Source organism: Condylura cristata, unplaced genomic scaffold (genome assembly GCF_000260355.1).
Source record: "Condylura cristata isolate star-nosed mole 26May11 unplaced genomic scaffold, ConCri1.0 scaffold00015, whole genome shotgun sequence".
Classification (NCBI taxonomy): domain Eukaryota; kingdom Metazoa; phylum Chordata; class Mammalia; order Eulipotyphla; family Talpidae; genus Condylura; species Condylura cristata.
The window spans coordinates 44,197,900-44,218,125 of NW_004567116.1; positions in this window are offsets into that span (position 1 = coordinate 44,197,900).

Consider the following 20,226-nt stretch of genomic DNA (forward strand, 5'->3'; position numbering starts at 1 on the left):
GGACTCATGTTTTCATTCCTTTTAAGAAACTCTGTAAGAGTGGGCTTTCTGGATCATATGGTAATTACATAGCCAACTCCATAAAAACTATCAAACAATTTTCTAAAGCAGGCTTGCTATTTTGCATTCCCCTGAGCAATGAATAGAAGTTCCAATGGCTTACATTTTTGGCAATTGTGTTTTATAATTTGAAACTCCTTACCTGTGTTTTCAAAGTGCTTCAAATTCTCTTTGAAAACAGGCACGATGTGCCTCAGGTCTACGTTTGGATATAATGTCACTTTCAAATGGACAAAGCTTTTACCATGTTTTTTATGGCTCAGCTGCAAAGTGAGGAAGACCTCAAGGCCACACAGTAGAAAAAGAGGGATTCTCAATCTAGTGCTCATGTCATAAAGCCAAAGTGTCTCATCTAAGAAAAATTCCTAGTATTGGGGCCCTGCTGTGGTGAGTGAAAGGCCACCAAGGCCCCCAGAGCAGCAAAAGGATCCAGTGGTATCAAGATGAACTGGCATCAGGTTGCTGCTCTAGGTTGCCACTCACTCCCCCAGGTAGCCACTCTTGACAAGGATTAAAGGCCCTGAACAAAGAGCTATGCATGACTCACTGGTACTTTTCCATTACTTCCCCAAGCCCAACAGAGCGGGACATATAAAAGACCCCTAGCCTGGACACTGGGAGTGACTCCCCAGTCCCCTGCTTCTGGAGGCCTGAGGACCTCTCCTACCCAGGAGCACAACAAAGACTTCTTCTCTCTTACTTCTGTCTCCTTGCCTTATTCTATCCAGGGGACCTTACAGTGAGCCTTTTATTATAGTTGGCTGGTATCTCTATCTAGCATATCAATTATTAACATTTCTGTTAGCATATCAATTATTAACATTTCTGTCAAAGTTAAATTCAATATGGTGATTTCAGAACGGTTTTGCCAGTTTAGATTCTGAAATCACTTCTCTTTCCTGTGGCTTCTTATCCTCCTTATCCTCTTCAAAAGTCTATGAAAACACACTACTTGCCTTGCGATATTGCTAAACTAGAAATAATTCATGCAGATTATCCAGCATGTTTTTGATATCTAAAACTAATTCTTAAACACAAGAACACAAATATATCTAAATTTCCTAATGGATGTGAGCTAAGAATAAAATTCACTTGTCAACTGAAATAGTAAAATGAGGTTCAGAAAACAAGGGGATGGTTACTTTATAGTAATAATAATATTTTATAGTTTTTATAGTTCTACAAATTATACGGGTAAACCTTTTTTTTTTTTAAAGATTTATTTATTTATTCATACAGAACTGGGGTACAGGCCAGAAATGCGGAGGGTGAGAGGATTTACCAGAGACAGAGCGGGGAGCAGAACGGGCAGATTGACGAAGCACACTGCCGAGGGGAGCAGCGGGTGGGTCAGGCGAGGTCTGCCACGCCATGTGGGTCACCTCCAGGGCAGTCGGGATCGAACTCATGCAGAAGTGGCTTAAGCTTCATAGTGATGTGCTTTAACCCGCTGCACCACCAGGGAGAGCCAACCCTATTTTTTTCTTAAAAAAGTAATAAAGGCAATATAAGACTGATGATCATGTGAGTCATAGTTCGAAGGAATTTAAGATTTACTGTTTTCTTATAACTATATGCTGTTTTCTTATAACTAAGTTATATAGAAACCAGTATCATGTTAGAAGCTTTATGATTGCTCAAATCAAATGATTTGAACTGTGGCTTTGAACTACACCTTTAATATGTATTTAGGATGTTCTATAGAGTGGGCAAAGTGCCAATTGCTGGGAAAGATATGCTTCTGATTTGTAAGGTTCATTTCGCATTGTAAAATAATGCATGCAAAATACAAACTACTGTCTGAGAGAATTTGAGGGGCACTTTACAAAATAGGTGAGCCTCGAGGAATAAGTAAGGTGGGGATTTCGTGAGTTTTTGGAGGAGAGTCTAAACACATTGACCTCTTCCCATGTACAGGTGTGCAAAGAAAGAAACCACAGTGATATTTAGCTCTTGTCCCCAGTATAGTTGTAACTACAGAGCTGGATCAGTTTTTGGTATTTGGCTAAGTGCTACTTCTTATGCCCACCTCAGTTTATATTTACATTCTTGTTAAATTCAACAAAATGCAGTTTAGTAAAATAGGAAAATATTTTCTGTAAAATTATCCTACAAAGAATTCACATTCAACAATGAACGCTGCATTTCAGCTCTTTTAGTTGATTTTTTTCTCTACATATTTCATAATATACAGATGACTATTAAAGTAACAACAATTATGGTCACTTAATAGCATTCTCTCCCCCATATCCTAGGCAAGGCAATTTATTTTCAAATGCATAAGCTGCAAATGGAGAGTGATTACTATGGTAATGGGCTAAAGTGCAAAATAAATGTGGTCATGACACATGGGAAAACATTCCCACAATGCTATCATCCAAAGGTTTGCACCACCACTGATATTAAAAAGATACACTGCTTTATCAACATGCCCAATCATGCACATCCTGTGTGCTAGACACATGATGCAAAGGCAGAAATGAATGCATCCTCACTTCAAGGCTCCAGCTGAGAGAACTATAAACACTATCATGGACCATTTTTCTTTAAAAAAATGTTTACTTTAAAGTATTTAAATTTTGATTAAAGTACATTGTTTGCATCACCATCCATGCATTTTAGGAGTACAGGTTTACATGCATGGGAGGATTATTTAACTTGAATTATATACAGAGGGCAACTGGTTTCTTTGAAAGAGAGCAAAGAGGGTGTCTCTCCAGTGTTCCCAGCACCACAAAGTTCAGAATCTGTAGTCACCAAATATGTGTGGATTTAGTAGTAAAGGAAGAGCTTATTAATCATATCATTTTACTTCTGACCTGAGAAAGCTCAGAAAAGTGACTAACCATCTATGAGACTCATTTTCAACTATAAAATTATGCTAAGCTCCTTTAACACTGTCAGGAGTCAATGGGATTGTTTATGACAGGGTTTTAATACAAACAGCTAGCCTATATATAGTACATGTTTAACTAATACATGTTAGTTTCCATTCCCTTTTAAAAACACTTATTCTCGCGCACAAATCCCAAATATCTTTTTAGGAAATAGATTAGGGAAGCAATCAAAACAGAAACCCAGTCTACTTTGTAACCTTGTTCCTACCTCACAATTCAGCCACACCGGCCCATCTCTCTTGAACAGTTTACTGTAGGACATCTGGTAAAGATAACTTAAATCCATGAAAAATTTCTTAAATAGCACACTCCAACATCTAAGAATTACTTCCAAAATTTTACTTGGATCATTTTAAAAATGAAATTGAGTAGTCTCCTAATTGCCTAATCTATTCACCTCATCTCTCATCAAAACTCTTACCAATACAATTGTTCTTTCTCTTTCCTTGATTTTCAAGGCACTTTTTTCCTCTCAGTATCTTTCTAGTTTTTGGGAAACTAGAAACTTAGTGTTCCTTCCTCTTCTATCTATTAACTGTAGGCATTTCTTACAATAGTGCTTTTCCCGTTTCTTGTCATGATTGCACATAGATTTGGTATGTTCTTTGACAGGCACTGACAACTAGCATAGCCTCCCTGGATGCCATTAGGACATGTGTAGGTTCCAGCACATTCTCTCTTTGGTATAGGCTAGGGAGGGGGAGGAGAACATGTTGGGCGTTAAGCAATTTATAGTAGGAAATCTGCACATAGATATTGCTTATGGCCTGCTTGCTCTGAGTTTATTTTACAGCCCAAAGACACCTCTGGAGGACTGTGGGGATCCAATGCTATCTGAAGACAAGATTCAGCACAGTGGGACGTGCCTAAGGCCAGGTGTCCAGGAGGGAGATCAAGAACTCTGGGGCTGGATATCATGGTCTTACCACAGTGAGGGCCTGCTCACTGCTGACCTGCTTGTTCACTCACTATAGAAAGGCAGCTGGAAATGAAATGTGTAGGCATTTCATCAGGGTGTTAACCCCCATCCTTCAGATTCCCAGCTGTCTGATTGAAGTACATCTGAAAGATTCAATTTCTGTCTCTACACATTTGGTGGCTGCAGGTGGAACGAGCTCCACCTTTATGCCTTCATCACTATCACTAGCACAGAGCAAGCTCCTGTCCTCCTTTCCTGACCTGGTCTTCCTCCTGCATCCATAAGCAATGCCACAATTGTCTGGTTTCAGACATTCTTTAGCTCCATAAACCATCACATGCCACTTTCTGGAATTCAACCTGCATAGCGGAAACTCTTCCACATCCTTCCCCTAAGGATCTCTGCCTAACTCTGGCCACATCAACTCTAGGAAAATTGCAAGATTCTTCACTCCCTCCAATTTCTATCTTCTGCCTCTCACATTATAGTCTGCTGTCACAGTGGCTCTGCATAAAGCACAGATCCATTCATGTCATCCCCACTTGGACTGCTTTCCTTTTTTCTTGTTATTAAACAGAGAAAAAAACTACACAACTCAAATAATTTCAGCCCTGCAGCCAAATCTCTGACATACCTCAGGCAACCTTCTAAAAATGGACTCAGAACTGGCTTGCTTTCTCCTTTCTTTATTTCCCCTTCAAATATTTGAGTTGCAAGGAACTTATTATCATTCCCAAGTGGTCTCCCATTTCACTGACTTGGCTTCTATTGTCTCTTCTATCTGAAATGCCATCAGTTCCAGCCTGTTAAAGTTCTATCATTTACCACTGCTCAAATTCTATTTCTTCAGGGCCCTCCTTAGTGGTGCAGTGGATTAAAGAAGAGCACTGCAAACTAGCCACCACCACTTCAGTGTGAGTTCATTGCCTGGCCCTGGAGGTGACCACATGGCACAGCAGAACTCTCCTGTCTTACCCGCTGCTCCCCTCAGCAGTGTACTTCATCGATCTGTCTGCTCTGCTTCCCACTCTGTCTTTGGTGAATCCTCTCACCATCCCTGCACCTCTAGCCTGTACCCCAGTGCTCTATGTATAAATGAATAAATCTTTAAAAACAAATTCTACTTCCTCAAGTTTGGTCTGGTGCCTTGAATGATATATCTAACAAAACAGAAAAATGCATTATCTTTCCCTAGCTCTGAAAAGACAGTCTCCTTCTTAAGTGTGTGTTATACTCAGGCACAGAAATAACTTAGAGTGATGGTTATCTTTCATTCAGTCTGTTATTTTAGGCTTCTACATTATCATCAACATTAGAGCGGGACCGTTGACTTTAGGTGTAAGATTAGCTAGAAGGTTTATTACTCCAAATTAGACCTTCTGATGAGATTCTAAATTCTCCTATATAATTATTGCCAGCAAGAAATGATCCAGCACCATACACTTAATTGCAGGTTTTTTGTGGGGGAAGGGAGAGGAAGAGTTAGAAGAGGGAGGTTGATTCACTGAAGTGAGGTAGGTAAACAGCATTTAGTGCAGGGAGATATAAAGGTTCATCCGTTTCTATTTATTCCTGTAACTTAAAGAGCCCAATTAAATATAATGGGTTAAAGTATTAAAAATCTGTTTGATTATCACTGCTTACTCAGTGAGGCACTGATTAAAGCTTGGGGAAAAGACAATTCTATTCATAGAGCTGAGATGAGGAGAAAGAAATATCAGAAATGGTTTCAAGCACTTTTCACCTGATATTCCTCAAGGCCTTTAATGATGAAAATGTATGGAAAATTTAAAAATCTGTTCATCAAAGGCTGACTTAATAAGCCAAAGGTAGAGCACCAATACTGTTAGTTTTCAGTGTGTGACAGGATATACCTTTCAGTTATCAGAAATATGTCCCACGCATCTTGCCTCATCTATGCTCCTTAAGACACATTACCTATTAAAAAAAACAAAAAAAAAAAACAAAAAAACAAAAACAGTATTTTCTTATTCTTGTCCTGCTACTACCACTGAGTAATAAGCAGTAAGATCTTTCATGGATCTTTCAAAGATTTTAAACAATAAGATCTTTTATGCAGACCTCCCTTGTTGCCTAGGGCTTAAATCACAGCACTAGCATCACGATAGCTTGAGTTCAGTCCCCAGCCAGGGAGGTGACCCACATGACACAACAGACCTATCCTCTGCTGCTCCCCTCAACAGTGTGTTTCTAGATCAACCTGTTATTCTCCCCAAACTGTCTCTGGTAAAACCTCTCACTCTCCACACCTCTGGCCTTCCATGCATAACTAAATATTTTTTTTTTTTTTTTTTAGAAAAAGATATGTGGTGGAATTATTTTAACAAAGATGTCTGTGGAATGACGAACCAGTCTATTAGAAAGTGCAATGAATATGCAGTTAGAGAAATTTAGTCTCAAGTTATAATCATACCACCCCCTTCTTTCATTTCTTTACTCATTCACAAAATGTTTGATAAGCTAGCATGGGACCTTGGCCAAGTTAATTAACCACACTGAAATTCAGTCTTCTCTCTGTATAATATAGATGTAATCATGATGGCTTGCTTCACAGTGCTGTCGTGTGGATGGGATAAACTCATTAACGTGAAATCACTTGTACACTTTGAAACACTGTATAAACTCCTCCCTCCTCCCCATGTGGATGCTGAGGAGACAGAGGCATCTGATGCCTCAGAGGTTTTCAAGCATCCTTTGTTTGTGCCCTACTTCACACAGTCTCATCCAGAGATTGTTTACCAGGCAGGGGTGGGCATGTATGGCCCTGCAGGGGGACAGAGCAGAACTAGGCTAGGAGTCTTTTCCTAAGGAAAGGGAGGAAAGAGGGAGCATTGCTTACCAAGGGAATAGCAACACAAGACAGAATAAGCCACATCAAATAAGTGATACAGGCAGAAATATATGAATTCACTGGGAGGCTGATGCTGGAATAGCTGCACTACTAGCAAGCATATTCGGAATTCATGTTACCAGGGCTCTGCTGGTAGATGATGCTCAGCAGCTAACAGCTGACTTGGCCTGGCTTCCCAGAAAGAGGTACTCGCAGGCATAGATATAGAAAATAATTGTAGTAGATTAGGCTTTGGGCTGATGTGGTGGCAAAAACATGCTGCTAAAAGAGTAGGCTGTGAGGGAGTGAGGTTTCCTCTGCCCTATGCAATATTTATTTCTCCACATTTCTTCAAATTATCCTTTAACATTTTCCCTTTCTTTATTTTCCTCCTCCCAACATTGGTCTGTCTATGCTCTCTTGTTTCTCTGAGTGTAGTTGAAGAGTAAGTAACATTACGCAAAGACAAACTAAAAATACTGTGGGGCCAAGAGTAAGATTTTGCTTCCTTTATGTTAAACATTCATCCACCTGCTGAGTAATCTTCCCAAGGCTCCTGTTACTTCTGTGTCCTCTGCATCAGGTTAAAAACATTTTTCTGGGCAGAAGGAAGACAATACTTGTAGAAAAAGGCAGGAAAAATTGATAGGTTCCCTCAGGTTAAAATAAATACTCAATATGTAATTTAGTAAATATTGCTAATTTTTGTGAGTTCTACCACGGTGCCATGATGGGGGGTAGAGAAATTATCTGAAAAGGCTCTTCAGTGACATTCTTTTTAATAGAAAACTATGACAAAAACTTTTCCTTGTTCATTTCAAAATATGTACTCTATATAAAAATGCTACTGAAGTTGCTTAGAATATTTCACACTTTTCAAACAAATTCAATTCAATAACAAATATTTTAATAAATTGCATGTTGGATCATTTTAAGAATACTACCCTTTTACTATTAATAATTTTAGTTAACAAGAAATGGAAAAATAGCTTGATTATAGAATGAGTATTATTATCCAATATCAAAAATGACCTTTTTATAGTAAAAGCAACAATATTTTCCATCTAGTTACTAGGGATCTCAGAGTCAAACAAAACTCTCAACCCCACCCCACCAACTTCATTAATGCTTACTGAATTCCAGCTTCTGTTTCCTTGTACAATTTCATAGACCTTATTAAAACTCATCTCACACCCCTGCCCTGTACCTCTGGCCTGTACCCCAGTACTGTATGCATAAATAAGTATTTTTTTTTTTAAAGAAAATTGCTCTTTATATAAAGATGCTTTCTACATTAACCTATCTTTAAGGGGACTCCCTACAGATTTTTGATTACTCTCCATCCACACATGACTGTTACACAGAGAAGTCCATTTTGACCAGGAAGCAGTAGTCAGTAATGGTAGAAACAGTGTAAAGCACCTATTCAGTCTAAAAATTAAAAACAAAAAACAAACAAACAAACAAACAAAAACATACAGGTATGCAAAAGAGGGATTGTTTGTGTGGAAGCAGATGGTTTGAGATAATTTAATCTGAATAGCATTTAGTCCTTCATGGTGCTTACCATTTGATTAACTCTCTGACTCTCTAGTTCATTGTCACAATCTGTAGTGTTAAAACTACAGATCTGTATCAGAACATTCTGTATCTGTAGCCAGTTGACTGATAGAAGACATCATAAAAGTGCACTGTCATTCACTGGTGCATTGCACCATGTGAATCAGGGTACCATAGCTAATTTAAGGACATTGAAATCATTTTCATTTTTCTTCTGGGAAAATTATTTGAGTTTATGACATCTTCCCTTAGTTTCAGCATTTCTGAAATAGGCTTTGTTACAAGTTATCCTGCAGTCATATTTCGACTCCAGCATGGACTACTGGGAGTTTGGGGGATTGTTAAAACATGTCCTCTAAATTCTCTGATACTGTTCTTATCAAAAGTGGTCTGTTTGTGTTTCATTGAATCTGGTCTCTATGTCAATGTGACAAATAGAATCCAGCGGAAGTTATGTTGTGACAGTTTCTGGCTCAGCCTAGAGTAAATGGATAGCCAGTATTTTTCTGTGTCTTGGGGTGCTCATTCATGAAACCTAAGACCATGTGGTAAAGAAACCAAGTGGTTCCTGAAGAGGCCTGTGTGGAGAGAAATATGGGCTCTGTCCTGGGAAAAAAATAAAACAGGTTGTTTACATAAATAAATAAATAGTTGTGAAATAAAAAATAAATGAATAAAGATGCCAAATTAAATATGCATTCCAAATAAGCATTTTTAGCATATATAACAAATATTGTATGTATGCCAAAAAATATTTGCTGGTGGTGGACTTGGTTAGAGACAAATATATACATTTGAAGAGGTATGAACCTGTGCCCCTAATTTATAAACAGTACTGTAAATCAGTGTTACCACCACCAAAAAAATACAACTTTAAAAATCATGTTTGTCATGGAAACAGCCCAAATGCCCAAAAGTAGATGACTGGATTAGAAAGATGTGGTACATATATACAATGGAATATTACTCAGCAACCAAAAAAGAGAAACACATGTCTTTTGCAGCAACTTGGATGGAGCTGGAAAAGATCATGCTTAGTGAGATAAGCCAGAAAGAGAAAGAAAAATACCGGATGGTTTCACTCATAGCAGGAGTATAATGGACCAGGCGAGAAAATAACAAAAATAATGAACAACCATAGACCAGAGACATTCTGTGGGGGTGGAGTGGGGAATGGGACCAAAAAGGGGGGGGGGAGGGAGGGAAATGCACGGGACTATGGTGGTGGCACGGGGTGATTTGGTGATGGGAAACCCGTGGGGATTACAATTGAGATGAAAAAAAAAAATGTGCAAAATGATGTAAAAATAAACTTTTTAATAAAATAAATCATGTTTGTCATTTATCAGAAATTGAATTTGACTTTATACACTGAGTGTTATCAAGCTATATTATTTCCAAAAGTTCAGCATGTCTAAATTCAATAGTTTAAAGTTTGAGTCTCTGCTATCCTGTTGTCTGCATGAAATCTGATTATTCTTGTGTGTGATTTTCACATTTATAAATAGGAACAACAGTATTACCCAATAAGTTTATCTGAAAAGCAGATGAGCTACAAATCAAAATTTAAATATAGTGCCTAGACAGTGTACAAAATATCAACATTATTTGTTTCCCTCTAGAAAAGTCCATTCACACCAAATTATAAATACTGTCTTTCCTTTCAGACTAAAAGATATTTGAGCATAAAATATGCCGTTTTGAACATTATGTCTAAATTACAGCTTTACTCTTGTTATCCATGATTATATTCAAGAAATATTTATTGAATGAATGAACCTTAATCTAACTCACTTCTAAACTCTGATTTGTATTATTCTGGATACTTATGGAGTCCCTATCAGAAATCATATTTAAAATTTCATATTAAAAGACATTAAATACATTTCCCATCCTATTAATTTTCTGGTTTCCATTTGCTTGCTAGTGTTATGTAGAAGACAGAGACAGAATCCCTGCTTCACAGCCTGGGCCAAAGTGGTTCAAGCACCGGGATATGACAGAAGTGGATGGTTTCTCCTGCTCTAGTTAACTTCTCTGATATTCAGGGTTAACGTCTATTAGTATCCCTTCACACGACTGCCACTTAATAAGCGACCTCATGCATCTGGAAGCTAATCCACATGAACTCCGCTTTTATGTTGTGTTCTGGGTTTATTTTCATGACCATACCATGTCTACTGACTACCTAAAGCCTAATTGGAATAAAACTGAAGTGGGAATTATGAACAGTGACTCTGAATTACAACTGGCTCCTTTCCTCCTTCCAATATGCCTGGAGCATTTTCTAAGGCTGCTGATGCCTCACAGAAGACTTGACAATTACTTTTGGTAGAAGCAATTCTGTTTATTCACTCAGAGTTTGTCACTTGCATTTTTGATGACTCCTTTAAAAAAAAATCAGGGGAAAAGAAATCTGTGTCCCTACTCTTTATATTACTACATAATAGAAAGTACCAGACTGAATAATAAATAAGGTTACATATAGCATATAAGGATCCACAAATGCACTGAGTGCTTTACATATGCTGTTTTAAAGCTCACAACATGTATGATTTCCATTTTATGTATAAGAAAATAATTAGATAGCACACTTATCTTACTCAAAGTCACCATACTGGGAAGTGTCAGAGAGGGAATCAAAATGCACATCTATTTTCCTGAAGTCTGTTTTTGTTGCATAGGATGACATTTAAAGGACAGTAAGGTTGGAAGAGAACCCTGAATCACTTCTGAATGCCTATGGGCATTGGTCAGTGAAATCCATTTAATTCATTTTAGTTTAATTCTAGATTTACTAAATACCTGTTTCATATAAAACTTTGCATAAGATACCACTAGAAAAGTTGAAAAGGAAATAAGTTATTCCTTAAAAAAGACTTATTTATATATACATACAGACCTGAGGTCAGTCCAGAGGTGTGGTAGTGAGAGGATTCACCAGAAACAGAGTGGGGAGCAGAACAAGACGACTGACAAAATGCACTGCTGAGGGGAGCAGCGAATGGGTCAGGAGAGGTCTGTCTCGCAATGTGGGTCACCTCCCTAGCCAGGGATTGAACTCATGCTGAAGTGGCTGTGGACTACTTCATACTTTTATACTTTTACTTCTGTTGTGCCATGAGGGAGAGTCCAGAAATAAGTAAGTTCTTATTGAAATTGAGTATCCAATACAGGAAATCAGATATACACACTAAGAGTTCATTATGTTACAATCTATGACAAATTCTGTAAAATAGGCATGGACACATGGTAATAAAAATAAAAAAAAATAGAGAAAAAGGTTGATGGGGTTGATGAGAAAAAAGGAGAATAAGAATTTAAGCAAGATACTCCTTGATAGGCAAATTATCTTAGAGCTTAAGAGACAGAGTTCTCAATTTGGTGAGTCCTGAATTCAAATTCTAGTATTGCCAGCAAACACAAATCTCTGTTAACTGTTAGCAACATGATTAACACTAGCAGCTTTGGTTTCTTCCTGGCTCAAAATAAGCACTCTTTAAATATTAAAATTTAAAATAACAGAATGAGTATTTGTAATGATATGGAGTTCTATTTTTTTGATTTACTTTATTTATGCATACAGAACTGGGGTATAGGCCAAAGGTGCAGGGGTGGTGAGAGGATTCACTAAAGACAGTGGGGAGGAGAACAGGCAGAGTGACTGAAACACACTGTGAGGGGAGCAGCAGGTGGGTCAGAAGTGGTCTGCTGCACCATATGGGTCATGACCCTGGATCAAACTTGCACTGAAGCAGCTGTGGACAGCTTCATAGTGCTGCATGCTCCCAATGCACCACTAGGGAGGGCCCCAGTATGTAGTTTGGGGGTCAAGGTTTAAGTCTCCAAGAACAAGAAGTGTAAATAAACAGAGGGCAAAAAACAAAGAAGAAATTTGTATAAAAGAATGTGGTTGAGAGCACCTGATAAACTAATTTGAAAAGAAGGGTTTACAATTCTCTATGACTAGTTTATGGTGTGAGGATAATTCAAGAGAAGAGTGAAAAGACAAGTCTGGCATGTGACCCAGCATACAGACTGGAGAAATATGACTGGATAGCTGACCATGGGGACTGGGAGCGCTTGGCAAGAGTGGACCTATGGTTAAGAAATAGATGAGTGAAGCAAGCCATAGTCACTTCAGTGCAATTTCAATCCCTAGCCCAGAGGTGATCCACATGGCATGGCAGACCTTTCCTGACCCACCCACTGCTCCCCTCAGCAGTGTATTTCATCGATCTACCTGTTCTTCTTCTCGCTCTGTCTCTGGTAAATCCTCTCACCTCCTCTGTTTCTCACCTGTATCCTAGCTCAGTATGCATAAATAAAAAAATAAATCGTTTTTTTTTAAGATTTATTTATTTTATTCATACAGAACTGGGGTACAGGCCAGAGATGCGGAGGGTGAGAGAATTCACCAGGGACAGAGTGAGGAACAGAACAGGCAGATCAAGAAGTACACTGCTGAGGGGAGCAGCGGGCGGGTCAGGAGAGGTCTGCCACGCCATGTGGTCACCTCCGGGGCAGGCAGGGATCGAACTCATGCGGAAGTGGCTTGAGCTTCTTAGTGCAGTGCATTAACCTGCTGTGCCACCAGGGAGGGCCAAAAAATAAATCTTAATAAAAGAAAGAAAGAAATACATGAGTTAAGGGCCCTACCTGGTGTCTCAACTGGTTAAAGTGCAACGTGGTAAAGCTAACCACAGCCCCAGCCAGGGAGGTGATGGACATGGCATGGTAGACCTCTCCTGTCTTACTCACTGCTCTCCTCAGCCATATACTTCCTTGATCTGCCTGTTCTGTTCCCCACTCTGTCTCTGGTGAATCAGCTCACCGACCCTGTACCTCTGGGCTGTACTCCAGGCCTGTATGCATAAATAAATAAATCTTTTTTTTAAAGAGAAATATACGAGTGAATATATGAGTGATATATTATTTATGCTCTTCTGCCCTGAGTAAGAGAAGATGATGATGCCCTTCACAGGGAAAGGAAAAACAATCTTTTCAAAGATGCTAAGATATTCAAAACAAAAATCTTCATTTCAGGGCCATGAAAATGTTAGTTGAGTGTGGAGTTAGAGAAGGCATTTAACCACATTAATAATAACTACAGCGACTCTAGCAGTAAATTCAGAGTTCATACTGTCCTAATTCATTACTTACATTTCCTTCTATAATAGTCACAATGTGCTTTGAAGTGGAAATATTATTCTCATCTTACAAATGAGAAAATTGAGGTTTCCGTAACTTGTTTAAAGTCATGAAAATATTATGTGGACAGGGAAAAATTCAAATCTGGTTCTAATTTCAACACCCATGATTTTATCTACTACTGTTTCCAAAATAATCAATCCGGATATATTAAATCTATTGAAGCTAGTTTTGTGTATCATGATAGCTGATGAGCTAGATAATGATTTATAATGACTTTCAGTAAATGCTAATTACTGTAAAATGCTATCATTTCATTAGTGATAGTTTCAATAACAATAGGTATTGATCTCTTTAGAACAGTTCACATTTTCCCATTTGAACCATTTGATGATCAGTTCATTTAGTAAACAATTACTCCCTAAAATAGTCATAGCCTGGGCCCTTCCTGGTGGCGCAGCGGGTTAAAGCACTGCCCTGAGAAGCTAAAGCCACTTCCGCATGAGTTCGATTCCCGCCTGCCCCGGAGGTGACCACATGGCGAGGCAGACCTCTCCTGACCCGCCCGCTGCTCCCCTCAGCAGTGTACCTTGATCATCTGCCTGTTCTGCTCCCCACTCTGTCTCTGGTGAAGCCTCTCACCCTCCACATCTCTGGCCTGTACCCCAGTTCTGTATGAATAAATAAATAAATCTTTAAAAAAAAATAGTCATAGCCTGATTCTCTGAGATACTGAGCCAGGAGAGAGTTATTATAAAGCTGAGAATTATGTAGTGGGAGAAAGTCATAGATCAAAGGGCTTGACCTCCAGGTAGATACAACCTTCAGCACCATGCTGCCTTAACTCCATCTCTCACTGCATCTGGCAAACCGTATTTCAGAAGACACACTTAATGTCCATGGTCACATCTTCTAGATCCAATTGTCCATTTTTGGGCATTTGGGTTGTTTCAATGGAATACTACTCAGCAGCCAAAACTAAACTCATGCCATTTGCAGTCACATGGAAGGAGCTAGAAGGATCGTGCTCAGTGAAATAAGTTGAAAAGGAAAAAGAAAACTACTGAGTTGTTTTAATTATAGGAGAAATCTAGGGGAACCAAGTAAGTCATAATGTAAAAATAATAACTATAAAAACAAAACAAAACAAAACAGAGAATTATAAACCAGAGACATACTGCAAAGGTGGGGGGGGGTCATAAGGAGGAAGGGAGGAGCACAGGGGACTGTATGATGGAGCGGGGGTGAACTGCGGGAGGAAAATCTATGGGATCTACACCTGAGGTGGGGGGAAGGTAACAGTGTTTTAAAATGAACAATTGTGTGTGTGTTTATGTATTTATGTGTGTGTGTATACACAAATGTATATACATATATTTATGTATGTATACACATGCACGTATATAGATAGATAAAACTAAATATTCACAAAATAAATATTTTGTAGTCAATTAAAAAAACCATAATCATATTTGTTTAAAATCATAAATTCTGATTTTATAAAAGTTAGACTCTTCTAACCAAAGCTCTTCTCTTTTGGGAAGATATGAAGATATGATTTGGTGAAGCAGAAGGCAGCATACAGATCTTCCTTGAATTAGAAAAGAGTTTCTTTCACAAACCAAACACACAAAAATTTACAAAGTAAACACTAAATAGAAATAAGGTTGTCTTTGAGAAAACAATAAATAAACCTATTACTGACAGGAAGTTAAAATGAAAATCTAACTAATTGTACACAATTGTTTACCAAGTGTGGAAATGTCCACTATGATTCAGATTATTGTGCTACATTCTTTACACCTAATATGATGAATCATCAAAAAACCTGGTCAGTTTAGGTATTATCTCAGTTGTGCAGATGTAGTAACGGGTTCTGCTGACTTTCCAGACTCATATAATATAAGAATGGCCATGGGATTTACATCTGAGCCTATTGTCTTCCTATCTCTGTTTAGATATTGCTTATGGAAAATGAACATGATGTGAACTTTATATCCATCTAGTTGAGAGGTTAGATTTATAAACAGATATATAACAGCAAAACAAAAATGAAATAGAAGATGGAACAACTGAGCCCACTTGGATATGACTGTGGAAAAGGTTTTACACAAAAGCACAGCTGTGAAGTCCAGTAGTTTGTATGACAAAAGGGACCATACGATATTTCAGGGAAAAAAAAAGTGATATCTAAGTATGTTGTCACTAACGAGTTTACACTGAAAGTGTGGGGAATTCATTTCATGTTCAGTGTGGGTCACATGGAGATTGAAAGCATGAGAGAGATGACCTACAAATAATCTGGAATGCCATACTAAAGTTGTTGAATTTTGTCTCAGTGCTTAATAGAGAAAATAAAGAGGTTGTAGGATATGAATTCTAAAATTCTTAATCTTTATAACTATAAAGGGAAGATCAGTTTAAAAGTTGACAGAAAATACAGAAATATGCTGATTCTCCTTTTTTAGTAGCAAAGACTGACACAAGTAAAAGTCATTAAACATAAAATGTCACTGCCTATCTGAACAATTAGGGCAAGAAAGGAAGTAGACCTCTTCAGTTTCTGACTGGACTTGTATAGCTATGAAATAATTTGATTTTCTTGTCTTACAACTTTATAAAGCCACAGCAATTACCACTTTTATGCATCCTATTGAATAGGATTCATTTTCAATGCTCAACTATGGCCAAGAGCTTGATCTCTTTCCAAGTTAACAATAGAATTAATGAATATGAACCCATAGTCTGTTTTAGAAAAACTTACAAAATGAAATGATCATTATTAATAGGAAACTCTGGTAACTGAACATAGGATAGTCAAAATAAATAAGTAGAATCTAAGGAAAGATGTGTGTGTAATTGAAACAAAACGAATGGCTTGTTTAGAAGCAATATTATTGCTTCTGGAATATATTCAAATATAACTAAAAAACATAAGTACTCTGATTTGAAAGAGGACTTGTCTTTCTTGTGCACATTATAGTGTTATCACATGAGCACTAATAGCATGTCCTTGGGAGAATATTTGCTAATTTAGTTGAAGAATGAATGTGGGTTAAAGAAAAGAAAATCAAAGAAGAAATCTAAGAAGTCAAAAGAAATTAGAGAACCAATTACAGCATTTTAAACAGAGTAGTTTTCCTTGATTAGTGGGTGCAAATGCAAACATCTCAATTTTCAAGTTAGCAACCAATACACAACATTGATTTTAGTGTTCAATACTGTGAAAGCAATGGATCAAAAACCTATAGAAAAAAAGGTTTATTGTGGACACATAGCCATTGTTATTTCTTTTTCCTATATCAACCTCCCTTTTGCATTTTTCAAAAACATAAAAAATAAACAATATATGCAACTGTCATCATCCTACATAATGTCATAATATCATTTTTATACAAATTAAGTGAAAAAGGAGAATGTGGCTGGATTAGAAGGAAGAAAATAGGTGAGAAATGGAACAGCATCTTTGGTCACCCTTTTCATAAGTGGCTTCCTGTCAACCTTTGGAAAGACATCTTAACATTGTGAATTCTGGCACAGTAAAAAGAATACCTATGGATTGTGTGCTGGTGATGAGCAGACCCTGTGTAATCACTTACTCCTCACAGCAGTTTTCTGGGATGACTAAAATCATTATCATATGACAGTTGAGGAAGAAGGCATGAGTAACCATTCCATGATTTCCTAGCTACTCTTGATAGGTTGGGATTAAGGTCATGATCTTCAGACATAATGGATCTTTCCCTTAACCAGTGATTTCTAAATTGTTGTGCCCTTGGGTTGCTCTAGAAGAAATAAGTGATCTGAGACTACAGAAATTTTAGAAACACTATACTTTTATACTTCCCTTGGAAATTCAAAGATGCCTTTTAGTATATTCAAAATTCTAAAATATCTATCATACATTCAAGAAACTAGTTCCATTCTGATTAGGTATAAATTCTAAAATTTGTTTAATCATGGACTTTATTTTGTTCCCTGTATAATATTTATGTATCTAATCACTCACATTGATAAATACTCCCATACTTTCTTCACTTGAGTCAATAATTATGAGATTCCTTGTGTTCCTTTTTTCTATTTTAATTTTTCCCATAAGAATTGTTTAACCGGCCCTCCCTGGTGGCGCAGCGGGTTAAAGCACAGCACTGAGAATCTAAAGCCCCACATGAGTTCAATTCCCGCTGCCCTGGAGGTGACCCACATGGCGTGGCAGACCTCTCCTGACCCGCCCGCTGCTCCCCTCAGCGGTGTACTTCGTCAATCTGCCTGTTCTGTACCCCATGCTGTCTCTGGTGAAGTCTTTCACTGCCCCTGAGCCTCTGGCCTGTACCCCAGTTCTGTATGCACAAATAAATAAATCTTAAAAAAATTGTTTAACCACCCTACCTTTGAAATCCATCTTAATGAATGAAAGTGGTACCAATCTTTTCACTAGAAAACTTCTCTTGGCCTGATGTTTGAAGAAAGAAATAACAAAGATTATAGAATATTTTCTGCCTGGACATCTCCTTTTCTGTATCACCTTCCCTCTCTTTTCTCTCTTGGACTTAATGAAGTAAGCATAAAGCTTAAAGTGGTAGTCAGTGATGGTATGAATCAGCAAATCTTAGAAACACACCATCTCTCAGATTAAGTAAGAATGTCACCTTTCATTTCCATGATCCTATAATATAGAGTGATATAGAATTATGAATATTATATAGCCCTCTGAATGTTATACTCAAGTTTAAAGTTTTCCTAGTATCTTCTACAAAGGGATTTATGCAACACTGTAAAAGCATGGCTTCACAAAATTCATAGATTTCCTGGATGCAGAGAGTTCAATATAATTCTGTCTTTACAAACAAATTCACTAGCAGATCAAACCTTTGTGTTGCTTATAAAGGATACTTAACTCAAGCTCCAGCCTCCCTGATGGCTCAAGGAGTTAGGTCTCAGTATTATGAAGCTATTGGCAGTCACTGTAGCATGAGATCAACCCCCTGCCAGGGAGCTGACTTACATGGCACAGCAGACCTCTCCTGTCTTGCCTGCTTTTCCTCTCAACAGTGTATTTAAGTCAATCTGCCTGTTCTGCCCAACATTATTTCTGATGAATCCTGCCACCCACCCCTCCCCTCATATCTCTGGTCTATACCCCAGCTCTTGTATAATAAATAAATAAACCTTTTAAAAATATCCTCAAGTTCTTACCACTGTTTTTTAAGATCCTTCAGAATATGCATTGTATTCATTATTGTTAAATTTGTTATTTCTGATTCCCATTTCAAGGATCTCTCTTTCCTAAATATGCCACAGTAATATGGGAAAGATCACATATTCTTCAGACCATATACTTTATCAGCATAGTACACACTACTAAGTTAGTTTGCTATTTCATGCATCATTTTCCCCATCTTTAACTTAAAGGAAGAACTGATGTCCATACCTGTTAAGCATCTGAAACCACCTGATACATAATCGGTCAGTAGCTAACCAATATAAATTTCTGTTTCATTGCTAAAACTTGTATTTAAGCTGTTCCTATTATGTGAGTCACAGTTTGTGAGGATGTCTTACAGAAATTTCAGTCTTGTTTGTTTTTAAAGTTTGTCAGAAATACTGATCACTGAGAAACAGCAGAAAGAAAATAGGATTTGCCATCTGACAGATGCACAAGTAAACACTGCTGACTCTCAATTTTTTAATCAGATGAATGTGTGCAAGTTACTTAGCTTCTTAAATTGAGCTTCCATATGATACCAACCATATAATGTTACCTTGGACATTAAATGAAACAGGGAACTAAAACATGTCTGATATTATGTTAATGTTAATTTCTATCATATCTTAGATCATTCAACAATCATATTCTTTTTAAATAGGGATATAGATTGAAAACATATTAGATTGGATAAGAAAGTATTTCTTCAGATTAATCCTATAGAGTAAACTAAAAGAAACTTACAAGGCTACCCCAGAAGTTGATGTGATATGTCAGTAATGATTTTATCTCTATCCTGTGGATTTGGGTAGTATCACAGTCAGACAGCATTAAAGAGCATGCAAACAGAAACAGAAAAAAACATTCCTGACTTTCAGGATTCATGCAACACACCCATCAAATTCATATTCCCAGAGTAAGCCTGCTTATCCTGTGGAGCTTGGCAGAAGAACAGAGAATTCATGAGATATTTGTGTCTAGAATTAAAGTCCAAAACCTGAAATAAAATCCAAGATGATATTCACTCCTTCTTTGTACTGAAACTATATACTTGCATTGACAATGAGATTATTGTGATGTCTGATTTGTTCCAAATACCAAACTGCATTACTGGAATTAGGAACCTTATTGTTAAATGACTAAATTAATGCAGCTGAGGCTTTAACTTTCTCCTTGCTTCTAAATCCTTACTTCTCCAATCTATTCAGCATGTTTACCTTCTTCACGCTTCTTTATTATGACATCCAAGAACTAATTTACAACTGATCAATACTGGAATGTTCCAAATACCAGCAATTTCAAAACACATAGAATGGCCTGATTTTTTTTTATTAGCATGTTTTCAAATCCAAAACTTCCTCATTTATCTCAACAGTCACAATAGAAAGTTGCCCCACTTTTAATGAAATTGAACTTTAAAGGAGCAGGAGTTTGCCTAGTGTTGTAAATTTTGAATAATAAATTTACCATTTTCTAATACCTCATGTTTTAGTAACTTTACAGAGTTTTATTTCACATATCATTTATAATTGCATACATTTTAAATTTGTTTATTTAGGGTAACATTGTTTTATATCACTGT